The sequence below is a fragment of the Arvicola amphibius genome, chromosome X (assembly GCF_903992535.2).
Source record: "Arvicola amphibius chromosome X, mArvAmp1.2, whole genome shotgun sequence".
In the NCBI taxonomy this organism is placed as follows: domain Eukaryota; kingdom Metazoa; phylum Chordata; class Mammalia; order Rodentia; family Cricetidae; genus Arvicola; species Arvicola amphibius.
In genome coordinates this window covers 122,714,597-122,742,318 of record NC_052065.1, presented here as the reverse complement: position 1 = coordinate 122,742,318, position 27,722 = coordinate 122,714,597, and positions in this window count along the sequence as shown.

Here is a 27,722-nt window from a genome sequence, read left to right as displayed (position 1 = left end):
AGCCATTGTGTGGCTATCAAGAAACCTGTCAAGAGGAAAATTCCCAGGAATCCACAAGGATGACCCAAGCAATAGACCCTAAGCAATAGGGGAGAGGGTTCCTGAACTGGCCTTGCCTTGTAGTCAGACTGATATTTTAAATATCACAGTAGAATCTTCATCCAGCAACTGATGGGAGCAGAGGCAGAGATCTGCATCAGAGCATTGGATTGAGCTCTCAGAGTCCAGTTGAGGAGTAGGAGGAGTGAGAATATAAGCAGAGGGGTCCAGATCATCACGGCGACACCCACTGAAACAGTCTACCTGAGCTAATGGGAGCTCACTAAATCCAGCCGGACAAGGAAGGAACCAGAATAGGATCAAACTAGATATTCTGAATGTGGGTGACAGTTGCATGGCTGAGGCAGACTGTGGGGCCACTGGCAGTGGCACCAGGATTTATCCCTACTTGCTTGTATTGGCTTTTGGGGAACCGATTCTCTTTGGATGGATACACTGCTCAGCATGGACATAGTAGGCAGAGAGCCTTGGACCTTCCTCAGAGCAATGTGCCTTGCCCTCTCTGAGGAGTGGATGTGGGTAGGGTAAGGGGGATAGGTGGAGGGGATGGGACGAGGGGAGGGAGTGGGAGCTGGGATTCATGTGTAAAATGAAAAAAATATAGTTTGTTTCTTTTTAAAAAATAATAAAGTAAAAAAAGTATTTCATGCACTGTATCTTGATCATATTAACCACCATCCCCCAGCCTCTCCCATATCTATCACCCTTTCCTACTGGCCCATTTATTTGAATTCATCTAGTCTAGTAACTGCTGCCCATATACTCTTGGATGTGTGTCAACCTACAAGGGGCTCGCCTCTTCAAATGGACTCTCCCTTTCCCAAGAGATATCAATAATGGTTTCTAAGTTAGGGGTGGGACTTCATGCCAATAACCCTGCTCCATGTTGCAATTTTGTTGCTTTGAGTTTGTGAAGGTCTTGTGCATGCTTTCACAACTGCTATTAGATTGTTTGCTACATTTGGAAACAGTCTTGTTACAATCTTCTCCTACCTGTGGCTTTTGTGGTCTTTCTACTCCTTCCCTGATAATCCATGCTTTGGGAGAAAAGTGTAAAATGGATGTCCCACTTAGAACTGAGTCCCTGCAGGTTTTATTCTCTTTACTTTGACCAGTTATATATGTCTGTTGATTGCTATCTACAGCAATAAGTAGTTGGGTTGGGAGATGTTCTAATCTTTAGATAAAGTTCTATGTCAATAGGAGTCATTTTAATAGTATGCCCATGATGGAGGAGAGTTATCTGTCTATATTACTTTCATTGGTTAATTAATAAAGAAAACTGCCTTGGCCCTTTAAGAGAACAGAAAATTAGGTAGGCGGAGTAGACAGAACAGAATTCTGGGAAAGAGGGGGAGACAATTCAGGCAGTCACCATAGTGAGTCACCATGCTTCTCCTCTCCAAGATGGATGCAGGTTAAGATCTCTCCTGGTAAGCCACACCTCGTGGTGCTACACAGATTACTAAATATGGGTTAAAGGAAGATGTGAGAATTAGCCAATAAGAGGCTAAAACAATGGGCCAGGCGGTATTTAAAAGAATACAGTTTCTGTGTAATTATTTTGGCAAAGCTAGCCGGGTGGCGGGACACAGCCTGCCGCTTCTTTCTACATGCCCACTTAGCAGATTATCATTAATGGGTGTTCTCTTTGGACCTATGAGCAATCTAGATATAAATTCTTGGCCCCAATAAATGGTGCCAGGTATGAGTTTCATTTTATAGAGCAAGCATTAAATCCAACTTGAGTTGTGAGCTATTCCTGTAACACTCATTCCACTATTGTATCAGTGGACATGCCTTGCTAGGCCACTTGTTATTGTAGCATGCCGGGTTCACAGCTGGGTAAGATTGGTGATTGCTTTTATCCTCCAGTACTTTGCATAGCACTTTCCAGAACTAGGAAAGCTAGCCAGTATGGCTGAAGCCTCCAGTTAAATACTATCTGGGTTTGTTTCCTCTATGACTGAAGTATGTGGTGCTTTCAGCAACCAGGTCTTCCCATCAACTTCTAGAGGAGAGCCAAGAACACCAGCAACATTCTGTAATTCTTTGATGGTATATGAGACCCCCAACTAGCCAACATCTGCAAAAAAAATATAAGCCTTTCCTAGCACTGGGGTTTTCAGCTGTTAACATGTAGTGTGTAGTAAGGCATTGCTGCCCCACTGTAGGATAACTAACTCCTTTGAAATCTTTGACATATGGATATATTTTAAGAGTTTGAAGAGCATAGCTTTGGAAGTTATAGCCAAACTTACAGTGACAAAAGATAAGCAGATGCAGCCATGATCACATTATGTCTTCTTTCCTTTAGAAGACTGAGGGTTCTTTAAAGGTAGATCTAGTCACCAGTTTATCTCAGGATCTCAAATTTATTTTTATGGCACACTGCATCGAAATGTTGAACTGAATTGAACTCGTCTCCCTATTCTTAGGATCGGCTTTATTGTAGATTACCCTAGCCCAAACATTAATGTAAAATAGCTTCCTGGCCTGATTCAATAAATGCAATCAAAATCAAATCTTGAATGTCTGCAATAAATCTTAGAATTTAATGTGCCAGATTAGACTTTTCTGCCTTAATTAGTCTAGTATTCTTTGACTTGTACATGGGCCATTAATTTAAATTAAATAAGTAATTCAAAGCATTCAAAGCCTGTGGACAATAAATTAGATAAATGTAAATGTCAAGGACTAAAATCCTCTGGCTATATTTTATAGATAGTAAATATGGAAGACATCAAAACCAAATATTTCCTTTGATGATGGTAATGAGATGTTCCAAATTAGGAATAATACTGGGACTTATTTTAAAACTCACAGACACTAAAATTATCCCAGCAGTAAAATCTTCTTGTTTCTGCTGTAGATGTTGTCTCAGTTCTCATATAATTTTAGAAGTCCCCTCAAAATCGTATGCATCAAGACCCAGGTGATGGTGAGTTATGACTAATGTTGCATTCTCTACCACATATGCTATTCTGGTAAACGATTATGAATGTTCATCATAAAGTTCACTACTTTTCTTCCTTCAATCCACTGTTTGTCAGAATTCCACCTCTTCTATCCACCTCTTCTACAGGAAACCACACCAATGAACAGTTTGGTCAAATTAGTCACCAATAACTGTAAAACATACAAGTGACGTGAATCAACTAAAACTTTGTCACATTTAAAGTATCAGCAAATCCAACAAAGTGGCCTGATGACAGTTTCTTCTAATGCCAAATTAGTGTGCGTGCGTGCGTGCGTGTGTGTGTGTGTGTGTGTGTGTGTGTGTGTATCTCAGGCTTTCCCAAAGCTGCTAGGGTAGGGATTTGAAAAACCTTTTCAGTGTCAAGGTGGTATGAAAAACCTTCCTCTTCAAATGGTTGTGCTAATTGGAGCTGCTTGGTGAACCTGAGGTGCAGGACCTAACTGCCAACACAATAGCCCATTCTCAGGAGATCTCTATTTTGAGAGGGAAAATATAGCCATAGACAAACCAATTTGTGTTTAAAATCCATGGAAATATTTGTATATAAAGAAATAACTCTTAGAACATTGAAAATATTCTTTCCATAAAAATTTACTTCTTTTATTTACAGTAAAATAGTGTTAAGGAAGTCACTGTACTGAAGTTCTACTGTATGCATTATTATTAATTGAAGACTAGATCTCAGATTTACTGGTACACTCTTGACTGCATGTCAAACCCTAAACATTTCAAACAAATCCTACCCGTCTAATCAAACTGTGGTATTTGTGTGTATTATGTGTTTGTGATATGATTTTTATTCATTTAATATACTTAAAGCATAAGGTCTGTTGCTCTTCAGTGTTGTATCTTTAACTACTATACTCATGCAACAAAGTCATTGAAAACTTTTAAGACCAAAACCCAGCAACGGAACATGAAGATTTGTAAAAGAGTGTGAATGAGTATACCCAACTCAATATGGCAATCATTAGTGAGCCAGGTATTTATGCGAGAATATTATTAGAAATGGATGTAAATAAACAGTGGAAGCATGAAGGCTTTCACCAGGATCTGAGCCAAAAACAGATGTCTTTGAACTTAAGGAGAATTTAACACATAGGACAGAATTTAGGAATAGTAGTAAGCAATGATGATGAAACCCATGGCTGAAGACAGCAGTATAGGATTACTACTGCAAAGCTTGAAACAAAAATGGAATGACTCTTAGAACCCAGGCAAGCTACATAGCTGGGAAGAGATATATGACATAACATACCATTTTAAGTAACAAGATATTGCTATGTCACTGAAGGTCAGTATGAGAGATGTCATGGAATATACACTCTAAGCTAACTTTCTCCTTTCTTCTCTCATTTGACAGTGGTACATACTGACCAAGAAGTTGAAGGCAAGTGAGTTCCTACAAATTAGCAACATGGAGTAAAGAGCAAAGTGGAGAAGGATGCAGTATTCGATGCTGTACAGATCCGTGGGTAAAACCTTCCCACGTGCCTACTTCTGTCCCACAATGGATAGAATTGCTAGTTGGGTTTATTATGAAGAAGGGAATTAATTCAATTGAACAGAAGTGAAGATTACTTTTGACCAATTTAATAAAACCCATAATCTCATGGTATAATTTGCTTTGTAAATATACTACAGATTTTAGAAAAGAAAATGTGTAGTTTATTTTAAAATTAAGGCTTTAGTATCAAAGGGTCATTGTTTTTACTCTAACTCTGTGGCATTGGACAAGTTCCTGTACTTCTGCGCTTATACATGGGCAAGATGGACAGTAACACATACTATGTTTGTTCCTACTCAAAAGGTTGTTTAAGGGTCAAATGAAAACATGTCTGAAAATATTTTATAAATGAGAACGCCTCTTTCTATGGATATGTGTCTTCTTCCAGTATTGGAAGATAGAGTTGAAGTAAAAATGCTAGATTTGAGGAGGAATAAGCTGACTTTCTACTGTTTCTTTTCAGAGATATATCTGTCTCCTTCCACTCAGACAGGCCTCTGCCAGCTTCCCACCAGACTTAATTAGGTTTTAAATGAGATTCAAGAAGACATAATAGCTTATTCTGATTGTTCTTTTTATATCATACAGTCTCTAAATATTCATTGAGCTCATATTATTAAGCTGTAAATCAATAGGAAAAGTCAGTGGGCTTCTTTGATTTTTTTTGCTTTTCCTCATATTTGTTTATATAGGAGTCATCAAATTTCATATGGGCTTTTAATCTTTCTCATGTGGAGTCCACCCACCTACTTCATCAGAATGGCTCCTGGGAATTTCTCAAGATCCAGAGTAAATGCCCCCACCCTAAGAAACCTGTCTGGACTCTCATCTAAGATGGCTTTCCTTTCTCTAGTGCATCCTGTTTCGCTATTAGTGTAAGTATTGTACCACATTGCATTAGAATTATTTGTTTTTATCTCTTTATCTCCCACTAGACTGGAAAGGCATATTGTGTAAATGTGTTTCCGATCTATGCTGCTATTCCTCACCAGAAAGCAAAGTGTCTAACATTTTGTGGGGGCTCAGTTAACTGGAATTCAAATTCTGGGCCTATAATATAAAAAGAAATGCTGAGTCCTGATTTTTCTGGTGTTCAGAATTTAACTAGTATTTTTCCCTTGCAGAATATATCAAGAATCAAAGAAACTTTGCACAAGTCAGCATATCTAAGTTGGAGGCTGTTTGAAGAGGGGTTTCTCTTCATAATGAAGTTAATGCAGCTAAACCAATAGTGTTAGATTTACCTCTATTTTGCCACACAATAGAAATATTATGAATTGAATATGAAATGTCCTTCAAGGGCTTATATTCTGAGGGCTCAGTAGCCAGTGTTTGGCATTTTTGTGAAGGCTGCAGAGTCTTATGAGGTGGCACCTGGTAGGATGAAGCAGTTCACAAAGACTGACTGGGCCTTACAATGTGATATTGGCCACTGTTTCCGGACTAAACTCTCTGCCTTGTGGTCTGTCAGCACATAAATAATGCCCTTGATTCATTTTCCCAAGACCATACACGGAACTCCTTCTACTGGCATGCCTCCCCTGTCATGGCGGATAGAGATGCTGCTGGGACAGGAGGCCAAACTCTTCTTTCAGACCTTATGCTATGCCTGTGAGGTATTTCAACACAACAATGAGAAAAAATACTAATACAAAAATAGTATCAAGAGACATGGGCCTGTTGCTGAGCTTAAACCTGATCATGTGATTTGTATACTTACTGCTTTTAAGAGAGAATTTGGAAGAGGGGCTAATGCTATGGGCTTCATTTAATGGCCAAACTGGGTAGGGAGTTTGGAAGACCTAAGTGTCCGTATGAATGTAAGCATAAAGACTGTGCTCATGTAGTTTCAGTTGGTCACAAAGATTCTCCTGGGAATTTGTCTAGTGGTCATTACATTCTGGCAAAAAAAAAAAAAGGAATTCTATTTGATCTGTACTTAGTAGGGCTGGACTGAAAATAAATGGAATAGTTTCTTGGGTGGTGGGAACACTTCAGACAGCATAAGTACCCAGGCTGCTGTGCAGTTACTGTTTGCTGCTTTTAGGCAGGGTTATAGTCCAAATAGAACTATAACACAGCTAAAACACAGAAACATTTGAAAACCTATGCATCTTGGGAATACAAGGACATGTAAAGTTGCTTGAGATGCCAAGTATGGACAAAGAGGCGAAGGTTGCTAAAGAGAAGTACCATTAAAAAGAAGCTGCCTTTGTTTGCAATAGAACAGAGGGAAAGGTTTCCTGAGGAAAACAACTCCTCCATTGAAGGCTTCAGGGTGCAAAATGCAAATTAATCTAAAGACTTTGATTTAAGAAGCCAGAACCTGAACAGGGAGAGCTCCCAGGATCCCCAGCTAGAAGATTCAGGTACAGCAGAGTTTTCCCAAGTTCAGACACCTAAGCACTCAGAGTTTCTATGGTTGTGGTAAAAGAGAGCCCTGTGGCTTCTTGAGGTGGCAGCCGAACTCCGTGTTATCTGCCTGGTATTGGTTTTGCAAGCATACAAAATGAGAGAGTTACAGGCATGGGGGTGCCAGTGTGTCACAGGGTCAGATTCCTTGCAGGCTGTAGAGAGTCCAGCATGCTGGATGTTCCAGAAATGTGAGAGAATACTGAGACAAGCTTTAAGCACCAAATATAGCTGGCCCAAGAGAGAAGGCACATGTGCTATGTACGATAAGACCAATAGGGAGAAGGCTACCCAAACACAATGAAACTCACATCCTGCCAGCATGTGCCACAGATGCTGGGCATAGAGCTACAGGATCTAATGTTTGCCCTATGGGTTTCACCTTCCTTTGATCAACTCTTTCCATGCTAACATTTTCCTCCTTTTTATAATGGGAATGTTAACTCTGTATCATTGTATATTGGAAACACATAACATTCTTTTTGACTTTATAAGTATTTGTGGCTAAGAAATTGACACGAGTCTCAGAACAGAGTTTGGACTTCTGAGCAGTATTAGGCCTTTCAAAGTGATCATGATTTTTGAAGTTGTACTGTATGCACTGTTTTTATGATGGAATAGTCATGAACATACAGTGGCTGGGAGGAATGTTATGGTTTGAACTTGAAATTTTCCCCAATAGGTTCATGCTTCAAATACTTGATATCCAGCTGAGAGTGCCATTTTGAGGTCTCTGGAGTCTTTAGAAAGTATGGTGGTTTGATTAGAAATGATCTCCATAGGCTCCTATATTTAAAAGTGTGGTTCTTAGGGATTGGCACTACTTGAGAGGGCTTAGGAGGTGTGGCATTGTCGGAGTACATGTGGCCTTGTGTTATTAGGGGTGAGCTTTGGGGTTTTAAAAGCTCAATCCAGGACCAGTGTCTCTCTCTCTTCTGGCTCCCTGTGGATCAGGATGTAGAACTCTCTGCTCCTTCTCCAGTACCAAGTCTGCCTGTGTGCTGCTATGCTTTCAGCCATGCTCCTCACCATGCTGAGAATAGACTAAACCTCTGAAACTTTAAGCAAGCCCCAGTTAAATGTGTTCCTTTATAAGAGCTGCTATGGCCATGGCATCTCTTCACAGCAATAGAACACTAAGAAAGAAAGTGACACTTCATTGGTAGAGGTCAGTCATTAAAGATGGCTTCTAAAGCTTATACTAATTCTTGATTCTCTTCTGCCATCTATGTTTCCTGGCTGGCTACCATATAAAGCAACCTTGTCTTATGATCCTTCCATAAATGGAACCATTTCCAGTCTATGTTCCCATTACCAGGCTAAACTGAAATCCCACAGAAACTGTGAGTCAAAACAATGCTTTCATCTTCTGATTTGTGTGTGCTGTGTATTATGTCAGAGCAGTGACTAAAGCAATAAAGGATGCAGCATATCAGTGAAGTGTAAGTCCTTCCCCAATCATGACAGTCTAAGTTTGGGAGAGAGGGACCAGTGCAAAGCTGATTCTATCTTCATGGGTAGATGATACTCTAAGATGCAGACTTCTGGCATTTTTGGGATGGGGTAACTTAGGGGTGGGAGATAACAAAGCCCTCATGCAACAGAGTCCAGTGGTGTACTAGGTGGCAATAACTGTGGACCCTAAAACTACCATCCATGCTTAACCCTTGAAAATAGATTGTAGTTCTCTGTGTTGATGGCATATCTGGTTGCTATGACAAATTAGCTGACAGACGCAACTAAGAGGAAGAACTCATTTGGTTTTGTGGTTTAAAAGCAAAGCAGCCCATCATGGCAGAAAAGCAGACTGGTGTGTCCATCATATGACTGGTCACATTGCGTCAGTAGTGAGGAAGCAGAGAGATGGACGCTGGTGCTCAGCCCCCTTTGCCTTTTTACTAAGCCTGGTTCCCCAACCCATGGAAAGGTGCTGTTCACATTCAGGGTGCCTTCCCTTCTCACATACATCTCTATGGAAACCCCTTTGGAGACATACCTAGAGGGGCATCTTTGAGGTTATTCAAAATCCAGTCATGCTGACAATGGAAGTAAATCCTAAGCGCTCCCACATTCTCCTCAGATTCAATGCAAGTTGTCTCAGTGCATTTGCAGTGATTAACGAGTTTATGATAAATTCAAATGGGAATTCAAAAGATACAGAAAAAAATGTTATCTTGAAAGTGAATTTGAACAACTTACTACAATGTATAATTTCAAAAGACAGTATGGTATTGGTCTCATGGTATGCATAAACACTGATACAACAGAATTGACAGCCTACAGATAAAGTTATAGCTATAAGTTTTCATAAAGGTACCAAACCACTCAAAGAGAAAAATAGTTTTTTAGAAGCTATTTTTATTTCATATGCATAAATGTTTTGCTTGCATATATGTATGTGCATTGCATGCATGCCTGATGCCCATGAAAATAAGAGAGACACTGGATTCCTCTGAAACTGAAGAACTATTGATCGCTGGAAACTGCTATGTGCGTTCTTCAACCTGAGCCATAGACCCGTTCAAGAACAGCACGTCCTCTTAACCACTGGGCCACCTCACAAGCCCCAGCAGTCTTTTAGAACAAACAGTGTCAAGATATCTGTGTAACAGAATGTAATTATATTCCTATCTTACACCATTAATATTTTGAAAATGAATCATTAATCTAAACTTAAGAGTGAAAATTGTATAATAATTATTAGAAAACATAGGAGTAAACCATGTGACCTTGGCTCTGCAACAATCTTAGATATAACACCAAAGATCACAGTAACAGAAGAGTAGATAAATCAGACTTTATCCAAAAAATGTATAATTATGATCCAAAAGGTATCAGCTATACATAAAAATACAAATGAATAATTCAATCCCAGTATATTTGTACAATACTATTTAGCAATAGAGAAGAATAGTGTACGGATGTATAACTAAGCATGAATGACCCCTGAAATCATTGTGCCAACCTAAAGAAAACACGCATAAAAGCTACATATTACATGATACCATTTATATGAAATATCCAAAAGGAGCAAATTCATAGAGACAGAAAACAGTTTATGATTTTCAGCATTCCTAGGAGAGAGTAATTATGACTTAAGTACATATTAAGTGTAGGGTTTTAGTTGATTGGAAGATGGCTGCCTAACTCTGACTATACAAAAGTCGTTGGTGTTCTCACCTTACATTGGCAAATATTTGCTATGAATATTATACCTCAGTAAAACTGCTTAAAAATATAATATCTTCAAATAATTGTACTTTTAAAATATTGAATGATTTGTACCACCTGTACTTCTACAAGTGGATAGTAGTACATTTTCTAGTCATTTTAAAAAAAAACCTTGTCAGTTTCTGCCTTTTTCTCAATTTGGTTTAAACGCATTTATACATAATGGTTTCATATTTTCCAGCTTCTTCTATTGTACTAGCTGTGCCAGGAGGCTTGGATTACTGATTGATAGGTATCTGTGTGCCTATCTAAATGAGCTTAGTCATCCCACTTCCTTTACACACAAGACTGCACAGCTCTGAAAGACAGGGCGAAGTCTGAGCCACCCCAATTCTAATGTAAAATAAGACAGTAGTCATTATTCAAACCACATGACACAGCTGGCTTCTTTAGCTCACTGAAAGTTACTTGAGCATATTACTTATATTGTACTTTGAAAAAAATCTCATCATGTGGGCAATTTTTTCTATAACAGTTGATCACTTTCTGAAATACGGAGACAATGTTCTGGACATTCTCCACTATTCTGTAAACACCTCAATTACATACTGATATGTAATTAATTATATCGCCTAGCAATGAATAAAAGAATATATGTATCCAAAGCTCAAGAATATCTGATGCCTTTTGATCTGAAGCCTGTCTCTTAAGTTATTAATTGATTGAACTACAAAAAGAAGTTACCACTTGAGACCACACCTTAAAGTTGTATTATTTTATTCTTATTTCCAGATGAAGTAATAAGAGACACACATACGCACACACACAGAGGGGTGACGGCTGGCACAGCAGGTATAATGTAAGCAATATGGATACTAATTCTATGTTTCTTGTTCTAACACTCGTCTTCTTTCCACTACAATATTAACCTTTTAATAGACTGGATTTCTTTTCATAATATGAAAACTAACTATGAATTGCCACTAATAATTTACAGGTAGTAAAACATAATAACAATTTTTTTTATTGTTGTAGGGTATGATCATACTGGAAAAGGACCCCCTTTCATAACTCTAGTTAGAATGCCAGAAAAATAAAATATTCACATGCTATCTCCAAGGTAATCATCAAATGTCCAGGGATGGCTGGCTTTCCCTATTGCATGGATGAAATTCACTATTTTATTTAATGTGCATATGCTGGAAGGTTGTTGATCTTTAGTTTTACACAATGGGAATTTACTGCCACTTCACATTGAACCCCCTTTTCGTTTAATTTTATTGTTCCTTTGACTTCTCATAAATTATGAATTGTTTATTCACATCAGAATTCTTACAGACAAGTCATTTCAACAAAGGAAGAGGCTAGAAAGTAAAACAAAGCAGAAAAGAGATCAAAGGAAGGGGGTTAAGGAAAATAGAGAGTATATGACCAAAATAGATGAAGAACATGCATGAAATGTCACAATGAAACTGATTATTATGTATGATTAAAGAAGCCAATAAAATCATCTTGAAAATGAAACTTGATAAACTTTGATTCAATTTGGATGCATTTGCTGGTACTTTGTAATTGAACCAAGGAAAATGAACTGAAAACAACTTCAGCATTATTGTTGTACCAAATAGTTTTGAACAATACTAATTAAATCATGATATTGTGGAAGAATCTTCCTAAAAATGCATATTGTTTGGGGTCGTTACTGTATATCATTGATATGATGGAATAATTAAAAGAAGAAATACCAGAAGACCCAAATCAAAACTGTATGCTCTTCACTTACTCAGCCCGCTTGCTAGGCAGACAGTCTGCTGTCTTTCTGCCCTCTAGTGGGAAGGTAATGTAATTTGACTATTTTTGTCACAAAAGAGCAGAGCCTAAAGTTCTGTTTTCTGACCTGGGAATTTATTGTTTGACTCCTTGGATTGTTTTCTATAAGAATCTTCCAACAGTGCTCTTTTTTAAATCTTTTTATGACTCTATCTGAATAATTTCTATAAAGGGGTATCTGGTGCTCATTTATTTATCATATGTATATTATGTGTCCGGCACTAAAAACTTATTTGATGTGTAATTTTAAGTGTGGCACATTATAAGAATTTATTGAGTTTCCATGTGGGGAATGATGACATTGCTTCCATCTATTTAACATTTGTTTTATGTATAATGTTCTCTTATATATTTTAAATACTTAATTTTATTAAGTTCTCATAACACCAAAAGGAATATATATTATTTTTTTTATTTTTTGGTTTTTCGAGACAGGGTTTCCCTGTAGTTTCTAGAGCCTGTCCTGGAGCTAGCTCTTGTAGACCAGGCTGGCCTCGAACTCAGAGATCCGCCTGCCTCTGCCTCCCGAGTGCTGAGGAATATATATTATTTATCCAACTAAAAATTCAGTAAAATAAGGCAACTAGAGAGTCAATCAGTAAACAGAGGTGTGAATCCAAGGATTATAGTGCTACAGATTACAATTTCTCATATTGAATCAAACATAAAACAAAACCATTGGAACATTGGCTTAAACTGTCATTCAAACATGTCTAAAATTGTTTATAGCTTTGTGATAAATATATTAGTAATATTAGTCTTTTTATATTGAAATTTAGTAATCATCATATGAAGGACATTAAATTCCTTGCCTTTTGGTTTCCACCAAAAACCCAGAAAGATACGAATTATTCTTTTCTTTCACTGATGGTAAATATTTGCTACCAATCTAATACATTTTTTCTCTTTAATGCATTTAGAGTCTAAATAACTCCAGCTGAAAGTTCACAGAAACTAAATATGTATTGTATATCAGATTTTAGTCTTATAACCTTCCTAAGCATTCGGATACCTTACACACATTTCCTATTCATATTTAAAATCCCACATTTTACTTATCTAACACTCAATTTTTCCATTTCCTCTGAAATAAAGTTTGTAATGGATGAATCCCAATGGTACTAAATATAGCACCCTGAAAGGTCCATCATTTGAACTGCTTAATACTTCATCAATGTGCAGTTATTTTTAAGCCCGTTACTTGTTATTCCGCAAGCCTCCCACTTCCTTTCACATTAATGAGCTAGGACATTATCATGTAGGGTTGTCATTTACTGGGTGATTTGGAAGAGTGTGTGAGAGAGCAGGATAGAGAAAAGCCAAGGCAGAGTCTTTTTAACAAGCTCTGCCTTCTCTTCACGAAACCAATAAAGCTCCTGATGCTGGAATAAAAATACAGGAACAGTCTCCAGGAAACCCAGTCACCAGTTAAGCGACATCACTGCATAGTTTTCATGAGAATGTTCTGAAGTTTCTTTTTCTAGCACATGAAAGAACCCCATTGGCCTTCTTCTCTGTGATCAACCTAGGAGTTGTATAATTCTAAAGCAATTACACGTCAAGTTCTTTCCAGCAGGCTGACCTCTTCTGCCATGACCTATTTTCTCCGCTTTTGTAGGTCAATACTTAACCTATCAAGTGGAATCATTCTGACCCCTTACCTGCCATGGAAGGAAGAATGGGTGTTTTATGCGCTTCTGCTCCATCCCTATGGCACCATACATTTAAAGAAGACAGAGCATACCTAATTGCAGATTAATCATAAAATTGGTGTCTACTGAAGAAGTATTTTTATTCTATTCTCTACACAGATAAAGAAACAGTAAAACTATATTTTCCCACTAATGTCAGTACATGTTTATAAGCTGTGATCAAAACAACCTATCAAAAATTCTCTAAATTTGTGTTTGTGACCAACATGCTTTCTGAAAAAGCTTGTGTTTTAGTAGATGATGTGGCAATAATTAAAGGGACTGTCTGTGTGGGTGTTGAAGAAATATCAAGAAAGTTTTAGGACACAAAAGTTTGAGTATATAGATTAAAAGAAAAAATATTAAAGAATAATCAAGGTAATACACAATTTATAACAGGCCAGTGAGAAAGCTAGCAATACTTTATATCAACTCCCCACATCTTGTACTAGGTAGTTTAAAAACGTGGATATATTGTCCATAATGTTTCCCGTGTGCTTCCATCACTCAATACTGGGTTTCATGTGAGGCTGTATTTGATCTCCACAAAAAATGGTAGAGTGTGTTTCTTTGCCAGCATAGCAAAAGTCTGGTAAATATTAATTATATAGAAAACTTATTCATGTAGGAAGAAGGAATAGGAGCACTAAATAGCAAGTAACAAAGTAAAAGAATACAGCTGCTAAATGATAAGAGTATTGAACACCAAAAAAAGAGGACTAATTTAAAGGGCTTGAATTATACTCCATGCTTCTAACTGGAGGCATGATAATTGCAAACAACAACAGTTACGGAGGATTCTAAAAGCTAATGAGGTTTCAAATCAAAATAGACAGTTGGTTTGCCTTCCCATTAGAAGCAGCCATACTACTGGACAAGGCATCTAAGGCAATAGTTTTCAGACTTTGGACAACAGAGAGGTTTCTGTTTGAGGGCAACTCCCTAAACACAATATGGAGATCTGGAAAGTAAACACGGTGAATTCAAGCACAAGAGAAATCCTAATGGCCAGATAAACCACAATCAGTGTTCTGGGAAGCTGAAATGGCTGGGACCTGAACAGAACAAAACTGAAACGGAAGGAAGGAGCTGAACAGATGGAAGCTTTGGAACCTGACAAAGGCTGCTGCGTGCCTTCGTGAATAGTCTCTGCAGGCACTGAGGGTTGGGGAGTACACCGGGTAGATGTTCTAGACAGCAGCAGTGATGAGCTTTGTCAGCTGCTGTGGTCAGCCAGTGCCAAAAAACATGGGCCATCTAATGTAGCCAGAGTATATTTCTCCCTAACCCTTCAGTATCATCCTTAGCATCTTGAGACACCAGAAAGGCTGTCCCCAGAGAGTAAGAACTACAGCGAGGCTGACTCTAGATCTATCCGCAATAAAGAAGAAAAAAAAAACATGGTACACATTTAAAATTTTTCACTGGACATTTTCATTGTATAACGTTCTGTGTTACTTAAGGACACCGTCTTACGTGGATATGCAGGAAGTCAAGCATAGGCTTCCCATGCCACCTTCCCTTCTTTTTCTCTTCCCTTCCTCTCCTGTTAATCCTCTTTGTTCTATTAGACAGCCCTACTGCCACTTTCATGCCATATATACACACTTGATTTTATGTGTCTATAAACTCTAAGAAGCACAAATGAGAGAAAATAAATCATATCTTTCTTTATTAACTTACATGCATAGTTTGGTTAAGGTCTAATTTGTTTAATATGGTTGTCTCCTGTTGCATCCATTTCCCTACAAATGACATAACTGCATTTTTTGGGGGGCATATTAAATTTGAAACTCAAGGCCCAGAAATTGGGAGAAACTTGGAAATACTGTTCTATTTCGAGAGTTGTTACTTACCAACATATGATGCCACAAGATAATAGATGAATAATTAAAATTAAACACTTTAGAAATTTAATGTGATTAAAATGTGCCACAAACAGTTTCCAGTCCAGAAGTAAGTGAGCAGACATACAAAGAAATAAGAAAATGTGATAAATAGTCAAAGGTTTAAAAAAAAGTCAATAACAATTGACCCACTGATGACTCATGTTTTGGATGTAGCAGATAAAGAGATTAAATCAGCTACTATAAAAATAGAAGAGGCTATTGGGAGAGTAAGAAAATTGGAAAGCGATGATGAAAATTTCCCAAAAATGATAGAAATTATTGACTTATGACTGCAATTTTCTAAAAAATAAAAACTTAAGCCAAAACCTAAAGTAAGTTAAACTAGGTCATGTTCACAATCCCATTGTGGGACTGAAAATAAAGACAAAATATTGAAGACAACTACACTACCAAAAAAAATTATACTCATGAAACAAATGTTAAGAATGGATGCTGGCTTTTCATCATACAGAAAACTATGATATTTTAATGAAAAGAAAAGAAAGACTCCCAGTCTGTGTATATCCCACAGAAATATTTTTCAAGACAAATGATAAAAGTTATCTTCCAAATAAATGAAACTGTAAAATAAATGCTAAAGCACTCTAAAAAACAATAGAAACAAACTTATGCTATATGGGAAACAAGGTCTACAAAAAGAAGTTCAAAAAGAATAAGTGGATACATATAAGACACTACATTGCATTTTATATTCATGCAATCATCAGACAATTTAGTAAAAATAACAAAGCTGTTAAATGTGTGTGGAAGATATAAATATTCCCACAATAACACAGATCATAAGAAGTGAACTGTGGAGAGTATTATGGAGCAGAGAGCGAGGTATATCCGGCGCTAAGTGGGAAATATGAAGCAGTATTATGAAGGGGCAGATATGAAGAGATGTGATGTTGACTAGAAATGAACTTTCATAAATTAAGGATGCAGTTTGCTATTTCTAGAGCAAGCATACAAAAGTAAGAATAATAAGTTTGTTTTCAAAAAGTTAAAAAAATGTTTCTCAAAAGGCACAACTAGAAAAAATAAGCAGAGAAGCCATATATTAGAAAATATCAAATTGTATACATCTGGCTATAAACTTCTATTCAGAATACCCTAGCAAGTTCGGCAGCTGAGAAAACAAATAATCCAATTAATAATGGGCAAGTATTCGAACACACATTTTATTAAGGTCAAATAAGCTGTTGAAAATACTCTAAGCACTATATGTCACCCGGAAGAAGCAAATCAGGAATATATGCCTTTGGGATGCCACTTCTTACTCAATAAATTGGCCAAGTGGAAGCTAATTATTAACAATGACATATATTGTACTGTATCACACATATACACTGCATGCACAGCAAAAACATGGGACAGTTTGTTATAATCATATGAATTAGATGATTTCAGTAGTTTGTTCCTAAGGATAAATCTGAAAGAAATAAAATGTACAGCCACACAATAATTTTTTATATGAATATTTATAACAGTTTTGTACTTGGAAACTGAATGTCTGTCAGAGAGTAAATGAATGAACTAGTTGCACAATTTTATAATATAATATTATTTGGTGATAAGAAGCAACATGAGCAATACAGTAGCTTGTCTTAATTTTATGATCTTTAAAACTTAAAACCCTAATATGCATTTGGTAGAAATTAGTCACATGTGGTGGCACATGCCTTTAATCCCAGCACTCAAGAGCCCTCTGCAGGCAGTTTTCTGTGACTTTGAAGCCAGTCTGATACGCAGCGAAAGTTCCAGGACAGCAAGGGCTACATAGTGAGACACTGCCTTGAACAAACAAAAGGCAGGAAGGAAGGAAGAGAGGAGGGAGGGAGGGAGAGAGGGATGGAGGGAAGGAGGGAGGGAAGGAGGGAGGGAAGGACAGAGGGAGGGAAGAAGGGAGGGAAGGAGGGAGGGAAGGATGGACGGACGGAGGGAGGGAGGAACGGAAGGAGGGAGGGAAGGAGGGAAGGACGGAAGGACGGAGAGAGGGAGGGAGGGAGGGAGGGAGGGAGGGAGGGAGGGAGGGAGGGAGGGAAGGAGGGAAAAAAACTAGTACTTAGATAATAGATCTGAGCTGGGTAATTGACAGGAAAGTGCATAAGTGAAATGAGTAAGGGAAATACTCTAACTAGACCTTTGTGTTCTATGCAGTAATACACTTGTCTGGACTTATCAAAACACACATTTATAATTACAAATGAATTATACATTGACAAGTATAACAGAAAAGTTTCTGTGTAAGTGTCAGGTGATTGCAGAGGAGGAAAGAAAATAGGGGGAAAATGAAACCATGGTAAATATTGTGGCTACTCTTCTCCCTATACTGAATGTCACAAACATGGCAGAGAAGGCAGGAACTTGTGGTACATAGGGAAGGCCAAAAGATTCTCTTTTAAAATAAATCCTTGAAAGAATTCACGATGTAAATGAGAATGTCATCACACGTGGATACAAATACTCCAAGAATGTCATGCCCATGGAGCAAGTAGCTAGATTATTTATCTCCCATAGCTAAGCACCAAAAGTGAGAAGAAAACAGGGAGACACAAATTATGAATGCATATCTGAGACAGACAGAGAGATAGAAGAACCATTATGATCCAGTAAAAAGAAAGGCAGGATAAAATGTGGGGAATGAATAGCATTGGAGAAAATTCTCTCTGAGCTTCTGTTTTATAGCCTCATTTTTACTTTAGTTTTGGTTTTGAAACGACATTGTGGGGCACTGACAATTTAGTATCCTGAGTAAGGTCTGGGAGCCCAGTTCCTAGTTGAAGTGAATGCTGTCTTTGGACTTCCTAAGCTTCTGTTTCTGATTTATTCTCCAACTAGGCATTGGTATAGACTCATCTTGGAGTCTCTAAACAATATTTTTTGTGAACAGCCTATCAATGGTTCTCCCTTACTCATCCACATCAGCGTTGCTCAAGTGCTTAGACTATGATGATAGCCCACAATGAGGAGCACTTCCTACTTGCACCAATGTTTTACCCCAACCTTCCAAGATGCTACAATAAGGACCAGTTTCACAGTCATGTGATTGATACAGTTGCAAAAGCTCACACACTTGGAAAGGCTTGGCATTTCAAGCTTGAGATGTTCGTTCATTTTGTCTTCAAAATTGTGACACTTTTAAAGTCAGAAGGGGCAGGTGGCATGCAATGAAGTCTATGAGTCTTGGCCCCTATGCAGTCTTAAATCCTGTCAGGTTACCAGAAGAAATTCTTAGTCATTAATCCTCTTATCAATCAACATCCCTGCTGTTCTTTTTCTCCCCTTGTGCTGATGCTCTGCCCCAGGCAAGAGTCATGTTGAAATATGGGGAAATGAATTCTGGTGAAAACACCAATGACATCTCATGGTAGGGCATGGTAGCAGTCATTCACAACCTTGCAGCACCATAAAATATCTCAACATTAGCCGATATCTTGGTGAAAGAGATTCTCTTGCTTGCCCACTCCAATACTAAGTACCACACATATCCCAGTTCAGAGATTTAAAAACCTTTGGGAGTTACTTGCATGCCTTGGGTGTATAAGATGTACATTGCCAGGATCCTTCCTTCTTAAGTATCCACTGCATAGGACAAATGGATGATGGTAAAAATGACATGACAGAACTTGGGTCTAAAACCATGTATCTAGGATGAGACTGTATGCAATTACCTTGCTAGTGTCCTGGGGTAAAAGAGCAGACCTCAGATAGTTTCAGGCTCTCGTTCTCTCAATTTTCCAAAATCTGGATTATACTTTTTTAAATTCACTCTTCCAACTCTAGGCATGTTCCTGGGATAATTCAGAAACTATTAATCTTATAACTTCAGTGATTTTGTATAGAAGTTAAAGTATTTGAGAGTCATATTCAAGTTAAGAGACCATAAAAGAAAGAAAAACTTAGATGTATCTTTAATAACACATTTTCTGCTCTGAGACATTTTGAACAAGGGAACCCTCTACTGTTGAAGCCCCTGTCGCTCCAACACAGATAACTATTTTCTCTAACTGGACTGGTACAGAGACACAAGGAATAATCAGACACAACTTACATGGTCATCATCGAAGGACATCTCAGGGTCTTTTCTCTTGCCGATCTCCTCCGTTTATTCTCCAACCAACTTTTATACCAACCCATAAACTGAGCGGGAAAATACATTTGGTTGTCTCCTAGGCAACCAGGTGAATGGTCTTTTGTCACATCTGCATCTACCTGTTTGCCGAGTATGTTAACTGTCACATAGGAATGAATTAGCATCTCTATAAGATATCCTCCAAATTACAAAGGAAGGAACACCAAACATCCTGACCATTAAGTCATCAGCTTCAGCCAACACCTCTCCCCAAGTGATCTACATTTATAACAAAAGAGAAAGAGCAGCACATCCTGGCTATTGTGAGGCAGAGACAGCTTGTCTGCAGAGCTACATGACCCCCTCGGATGGGGCCTATGGCTTCAGAGCCATACAGAAATATGGGCCTACACTCTACACCAGCATGAAAACACAAAGTCAAATCCCTAGAACCCACATAAAAAGATGGAAGGCATGGTCAAACATGCCTGTAACTCTAACAATGTAACAGGTGGAATGGGAATCTGGAGATTGCCAATCATCAGCTTCGCTCCTGGTTCAGTGAGAGACACTGTCTCGGGGAAACAAGACAGCTAGCAACAGGGCAGGATACCACAGGCACAATATACACACAACCACAAAGAGAGAGGATAGAAACTACATTCCAAGCAAACAGTAGCCAAAAGTAAGCTAAAATAGCTCTAATTGTAGCAGGCAAGGCATAATTCAAGATGAAATTAGTTTCAAAAGACAAAGAAAGTCATTGCATATTAATAAAGGAAACAATAAATTAAAATGATACAGCAATTGTAAATATACACTGAGCATTGGTATACCAATTTCATAAATATACTGTTGGAAACAAAAGAATGATAGAAGGCAATATAACAATGGTGAACCAAATACCCCAATTGTACTCATTAAAAATTCAACGAAGTAGATTGGCTACAAAATACCAAATTGCCAGTCCTAAAAAACACACCTATGAGCAATACTAAATGTGTTACTCTTCCACCCCTTTGTGTGTTGGGAGTGAGTGTGGTGTGTTTGTAGAGTGAGACTATGTATCGTCAAAATAAATGGTAAAAAGGATTACATTTTTCTCCATTAAGATGCAATTTTTTAAAACAAAGAAATAGATCTACACAGTAAGGAGAAAAAGACAAGGTCTTCTGAGTAAATTGGGAGCATGCAGGACACATGAGAGGGTAGAAGGGGAGAGAGGAGTAAAGAAGGGTAGTGGAGAAAAATGTATAGCTCAATAAAAAATATAAATAAATAAATAGATGCATTTTTTTCTAGGCCTTTTATCTAGGTTGACCACACAACTTAAATGACCAATATGACATCAGTGAATATGATCCTAACAAATGTGCAGAAGTACATCATTTTGAGCCGTCTCTTTTCCTTGGGATGGCCACTGTGTGAATAAATGTCACCACAATGTAGGATGCATTCTGTATTACTGTGAGCCCAGTCGCTCACGCTAACTCCATGTCAAATATAAGAGATGGGGAACGGAGTTATGCAGGCTATCTGACCCTTCACCAATGAAATAATATATTGTTCACAAAAGAGTGAAGTCAGGAGAGACATGATGTGTTGATGTAGACGAGAAACACTTCTCAGCCAGGTGGTGCTGGTGCACGCCTTTAATCCCAGCACTTGGGAGGCAGAGGCAGGAAGATTTCTGTGAGCTTGAGGCCAGCCTGATCTACAAGAGCTAGTTCGAGGACAGGCTCCAAACCTACAGAGAAACCCTGTCTTGAAAAACCAAGAGAGCTGGGCAGGGGTGGCACACACCTTTAGTCCCAGCACTCGACAGGCAGAGGCAGGTGGATCTCTGTGAGTTCGAGGCCAGCCTGGTCTACAAGAGCTAGTTCCAAGATAGGCTAGAAAGCTACAGAGAAAAACAACAAAACAAAACAACTAAAAAAATTCTAAAAGAGAGAGTATGTGTGTATGTGTGAGTGTGTGTGTGTGTGTGTGAGTGTGTGTGTGTGTGTGTGTGTGTGTGTGTCCAAATTGTCAGTGTAGTCACACAAGACCTTAAACTTTTCAGGATCTGTTTCCTAAATTTTGTTGGAAGTCTTAATTTATTCATGAGTTTGTGTCTAAAAAGTGAAGTCTTAGTGAATGTGGGCTAATAAGATATGAAGCAGCCAGGGACTTGGAGTCTTAGCTGGTGGATTTGTCCTACTGTTCCATTAGGTCAGAAAAGGTTCTTAACCATACGTCACAGTCCTAAATAATGATGCAGCTAGCTATAAATAAATTCCATTAGAAAGCTACTGCATGCCGAAGAACCACTGTTTCAATACTGAAAAGTCATGTCATTGTGTTAAATAGTAGCATCGTTGTCTCTCTGTGATCAACAGGATTTAGCCCAGTATGCTATAAATGAGCATGAGAAGTCTAACAAAATGTTTTATAGATTTAACAACTCATCTTGTTACCTGTTTTTCTTTACTTTCTCTAAAATTATTTTTCATTGTTAATATTTTCTATTATCTGTGCATTACTTTATTAGTTTGTTCTCCTTTCTATTAATTTTTTCTTTTACTTTTATTGTATTCTCTTGTTCTTAATATTTATATCAAAATTTTGCTCTATACACAAGTTGGTAATTTTTGAATAAGATTAGCTCTAAACATTGCCAACTCTGACACTTTCCTTTTTCTGAAAAGAATGTAGAGTTCTAGACCTACGGTTTACATCATTGAAGTTTTCCAACTCAACCCAAAATATAATTACATTTTTCATCCAAACCAAAGCCGTTGAGACACACTGTTCTGTGAATCTGTGACCTCCTACAGGCTTCATGCTAAGTCTTATTATCTCTTTGTTTCTTGGAACCATGTTCTGCTCCCTGAGCACTGTCAGGTGGCAAAGTGTTCCTGGTTGTTAGAGGAATGGCGATTGCCTGCAACAAAAATAAGCCTTAGCAAGAAGCTTGGAGAGTATCATACATGTCTGCTCCTCACACTGATATTCAGTATAGACAAGCAGGCAAAATCATAAGGAACTATTAACAAGGAGACTTGTATCACTTTCTCAGAGAGGGTATCATCCTACAGTCCAGCGTGACCAAGAAATATGCACCTCAGGGTGGCCTAAAACTCCTGAGTAGTCTTCTGTTGTACAACTATAAAAACCCAGAGACAGACATTGGGGTTCAATCTGAAAGACCAGAGAAGCAAAGTAGGCGAACCACTAGAGAGTTCTTACCTCTATGAAAACTTCAGACTGAAAAGGGAGTTCCTGTCTTGTCCCACCTTATAGTCCTCTCTTGTGCTGGTATTAAAGGCGTGTACCACTTCTGCCAGGCCTCCATGGCTAACTAGTGTGGCTGCTGGGATTATAGGTGTGTGCCACCACTGTCTGGTCTGTATGGCTGACTAGTGTGGCCAGCTTTGCATTCTGATCTTTAGGAAAGCTTTATTTACTAATTACAAATAAAATATGGCTATATTCTTCCTGCCTTAGTCTCCTGAGAGCTTAGATTATAGAGTTCACCACCACACTCAACATTCAAGCATACTTGGCTGGAGTCTACTTTTTTGCATGACTACATGAGTTAACTGCTGGCAGTCACTTGAGAATTTCCAAACTTTGTGAAGTATAAAAGAAGTACCTCTTTACCTACAGCTGTACAAATATAAATATATAGATGTTTGTATATGCATCTATACATACTTGTGTACGTGTGGTGTGTACCAGGGATCAAATAAGGAACTTTACAGACACTGAGCTACAGCCCAAACCTAGTAATTTTGAGTTTCAAATAAATCAAGTTACTTTCTTTGGGAAATCTTCCCTAACACATAATCAACTTTAAGTGTTCCTACTTTTTCTCAGTGCATAATATTTTCTTCCTGAGTATTTATCTCAATATATCCCTATATAATCAATAATACATATATTTATTAATTTGTTTAATATTGGATATCCTTACTAGAATGTTTCATTGATGAGTCCAGGGACCAGCTCTTTAGGTCTACACTGGGCAATATTTATTAACATAGGCTATGTATGTTAATAGTTACAAATAGGTATGTGTATAGATGTGTGTGTATAAAATAAATGAAAAAATCCTCAGTGCAATATTATGTATTTCAAATAACAACAATAATCAAGTCAAGAACCAATTTCAATACAAGTAAGTAATGTTAATCTTTTCTAACTTACTTGACATAAATTGGCTTTGACACCTCCCCAGGCAGATTCTGCATCAATTTAAGTATTCTCTCAGCAGGGCTCACTGTTGAGGGCTTACTGTATTCATTGCTCATACATTATAAAATGTCTCTTTTCTATCACTGGTAGAAGTATAGCTTCAAGTTTCTGGAGGTAATTTCCCCTCTGAAGGAAGATTGGCTTTCCAGTAGCCAATTTTGTGGCCATTCTGTTTTGTACGGAAGGACTATCTTCCTGACAGTGTTTCTATAAGGTTTAATACTTATTGTTTTGGGAAAATGTCTAAAGTGCAAAAATAGTCAACACACACGAACTATATACCAAGAAAGACAGAATACACAGGTTTTACTTTTACCACACCCTACCCACATACCTGATACAAATGTTAGTGTAACCAAGTGTGCCAAGACCAGGTTCCGGTTTATGTACTTTAAGCTCAATTAGATGCCATCAAACTCTTGTCCAGGAGCACTTACTAGAAATTTTAACCATTGGTCAGGACCCTTTATTTTTATGTCTGTGTTTAATGAATTACGTGAAAGCTTGTAAGGACAGGATCTCAGTATATAGCACAGATGTGTCTAGGATGTGCTATGTACCCGAGGATGTCCTCAAACTCACAATCCTGCTTTCACAGTCTAGAGTGAGGAGATTACATACAGTCCTGTGCCACTACCACTTTGCTGAAAACATCTTTTATATTATCAACAATACCTGGGACATTAATAGATGTCTCATTTATATTTGTTTTGTCCTAATAGCTCAGTGTCAAAATAATATCAGTACCTTCTTCATGCTTTGCAACTCTGGTATCTCATCTCTCTCTCTGAAGAAAATAAATCAATGAAAAGAACTCTTTAAATTTCCCTCCACATACTTGACATTTCCCTTATGTTCTCCTTGCCCCTTATCATTTATCTGAATCAGAATAGATGGAACATACTAATTCACCATGTTGTCTATGCTAATGATCTAGTTTATAAGATCTTCTAAAAGAAAAGAAATGGAGCTACTGGTATAGCTATTATGCACAGCAAGTGTGCACTCACTAATGCGATCTGTTACATATTACGAACTCACTCTTCTAACATTTTATTTGCTCTAACACTTTCTCACATATAAACTTTCACTTATGGATACCGTGGAAAATGAAAGTTGACAAGGAGTTCTGCATATAAATCTCAGTATCTGCCTTTAGACACGCTTCTTTCATGGCCCTGTAAAAGTGACAAGAGAGTAACGGAAATGTGGAGCCGACAACCATACCATTATTTTCCCACTTAGTTTTCAAACTTCTCTACAAGGACATTTTTGTTTGGTGCACACATTTCGGGGCCATTCTTTTTCTTTTTCTAGCTCTCAGCTATAGGATAATTTCCCAGGCTCTGAATAATGACTAGCAGTGTGGCTTGTCATATAGCATCGCTTTAGAAAGTATGATCTCTACATGACAATAAGGAGAACCTACCTAGATGCCTGACAGTTATTTCCTTTTGGAGAAGATTTCAAGGTGAAAGGAATGTGCTATAGGAAATGGGGCCTGAAAAACTGTGTGAGTACTGGAGACATGTTCAGACAGGAAAAGCTCTGAAGCTTCACAGGCATGCTGCTCACTGGGCCCTGGGCACAGCGCTTGATCATGACAGCTGCAAACCAGGTTCAGGTGACTTTAGCCCATCACCAGCATGTCTTCTTCTTACGTATTTTGTTGTTTCCCTTATCAGTATTCAATAGTTGACATTTTCTAGGATTTGTGCCATGATATACTTAACACTCTACTTCTCATCCTTGCAGCAATGCTACAGGGGACCAATTATGCCTCTCATCTTATTTAAATGATATGGCATTAACTGATAATAATTGTTTGAGACAGGGTTTCATGTAGCCCAGGTTGCACCTGAATTCACATTGCAACCAAAGATGCCTCTGAACTTCTGATCCTCCTGTCTCTGCTTCCTAAGACCTAAGATCACAGGTGTGTAGCAACACACCCAGTGTATTCAGTGTTGGGGGTTGAAACCAAGGCTTTGCTAATGTTAGGTATAGTTTGAATGTGAACTCCCAGAGACTCGTGTGTTGCGAAAGTTGGTCTCCAGCTGGAAATTCTATTTAAGAAGATTGTAGAACCTCCAAGAAGTAGAAAGTTGCTGAAAGACATGTGTCTTTAGTGGCAAGCCTAAGGGCTTTATAGTCTGGCCTCATTTCTGCTTACTCTTTATTTCCTGGGTATGTATCCACCATTACTAGCCAGACACCTGCTTTTGCCACCATACCTTCCCTGCTTGCTCTTCTGTCCTCCCCATCAAGATATACCCCTGGAACTATAAGCCTAAACAAGCCCTTACTCCTTTAAGTTCTTTATATCATGATATAATTGAGTCATATGTTCTACTAATGCAAGCACCACGAAAACGGAATTTTTTTTGTGTGTTAAGTACTGAATTTCCAGCAACTAATGCCTAGGGAGCATTTCTTAAACATTTCCTTAAGTAATAAAAATTATGATATATGATTATATAACGATAGTTTACTAATCACTTCAGAAGGTGTACATGTATTAAAACATCACAAGCTACCCCAGGTGTGTGTGTCTGTGTATATATGTAATTGGTCAAATCAAAATAAAGTAGAGCTTCACTAAAGAGTAATGAGTCAAGGAATTTATAATTTGTTTTTCTTTTTTTGGTTTTGTTTTTGGAGGTGGCTCCATAATAAATTTCATATTTGTCAGATTAATTTATAGTCCCACAGAATTTACACTAAGTAAAATATGAGTTCTTTTTTCTTAGTTCCTCATTAGTATTTTCATTCTGATTTGGATGAGATAAAATCTCAATATAGCTTTAATTGTGGTATTTAACCAGAATCATCTGAGTGAACATGAAACAAAGACACTTAGAAATCCATTGAAGCACTGTTCACAACATCTGATTTATGGAATCAAGCTATTTGTCTCCAAACAGATGAATAGCTAAGGAAAATGTAATTCACAATGGCATTTTATTCAGCCATAAAGAACAATAAAATTTTGTCATTTGAAGGAAAATGGATCCAACAGCAATCATCCTCTCATGTAAATCAAGTCAGCTTCAAAAAGAGAACTATCCACATTTTCGTTCATTTTTGTATCCTTGATTGTACAGGAGACAGAAAATCGTGTGAACACATGACATAAAATCAAAAACAAAACTGACAAAGAATATTGGGAATGGAAAGAAGGAAGGGAGGGAATGTGCGAATGTGGTCAAACGAACAATATATACCTTTATGAAAATTCCCTTATTAATCACAATACTGTGTATAACTAATATATGTTAAGAAAAAAAAAGAAAGAAAAGAAGACTCCTAATAAAATAAACAGTGACCACTACAAGTACTTGAGAAATTCCCATTGTATTCGGTTTCCATTGCCTCTACTTTCATTTCCCTAGAAAAAGTGTCCTTCTGAACTGTGTTTGGATTGTTCTTTTTCATAGTTTATCATGTAATTATGTACCTGTATACATATCAAGCCCATATAAAGTTGCTATCATATATGCAAAGCAAACAATATGTCTAACTGAACATAGAACCATTTCACCATGTTCCTTTCCCCATTCTCCCCAGACTCTGATAGACAGAATTCTTCAATGAGTTTAACAGTTTTAGAGTTCATATGTATAAAAGATGATCTTCTTTTTCTTTTTTTCCTCTGAACCTGCTTTATGGCAGGATTAATTATTTTAATCATTCTAAAACACAAACATAAATGTAAACATGACACGGTAGCCTGTACATATATGCAGTTATTATTTATCAATTAATATTTAAAAATAAAACAAATCACAGAAGAGAAAAAAACACTGAAAAATCCAAAAGGTCTTCATTTCATTGTCCCCAGTAATAATAATTAGACAAAGGCAAAAGT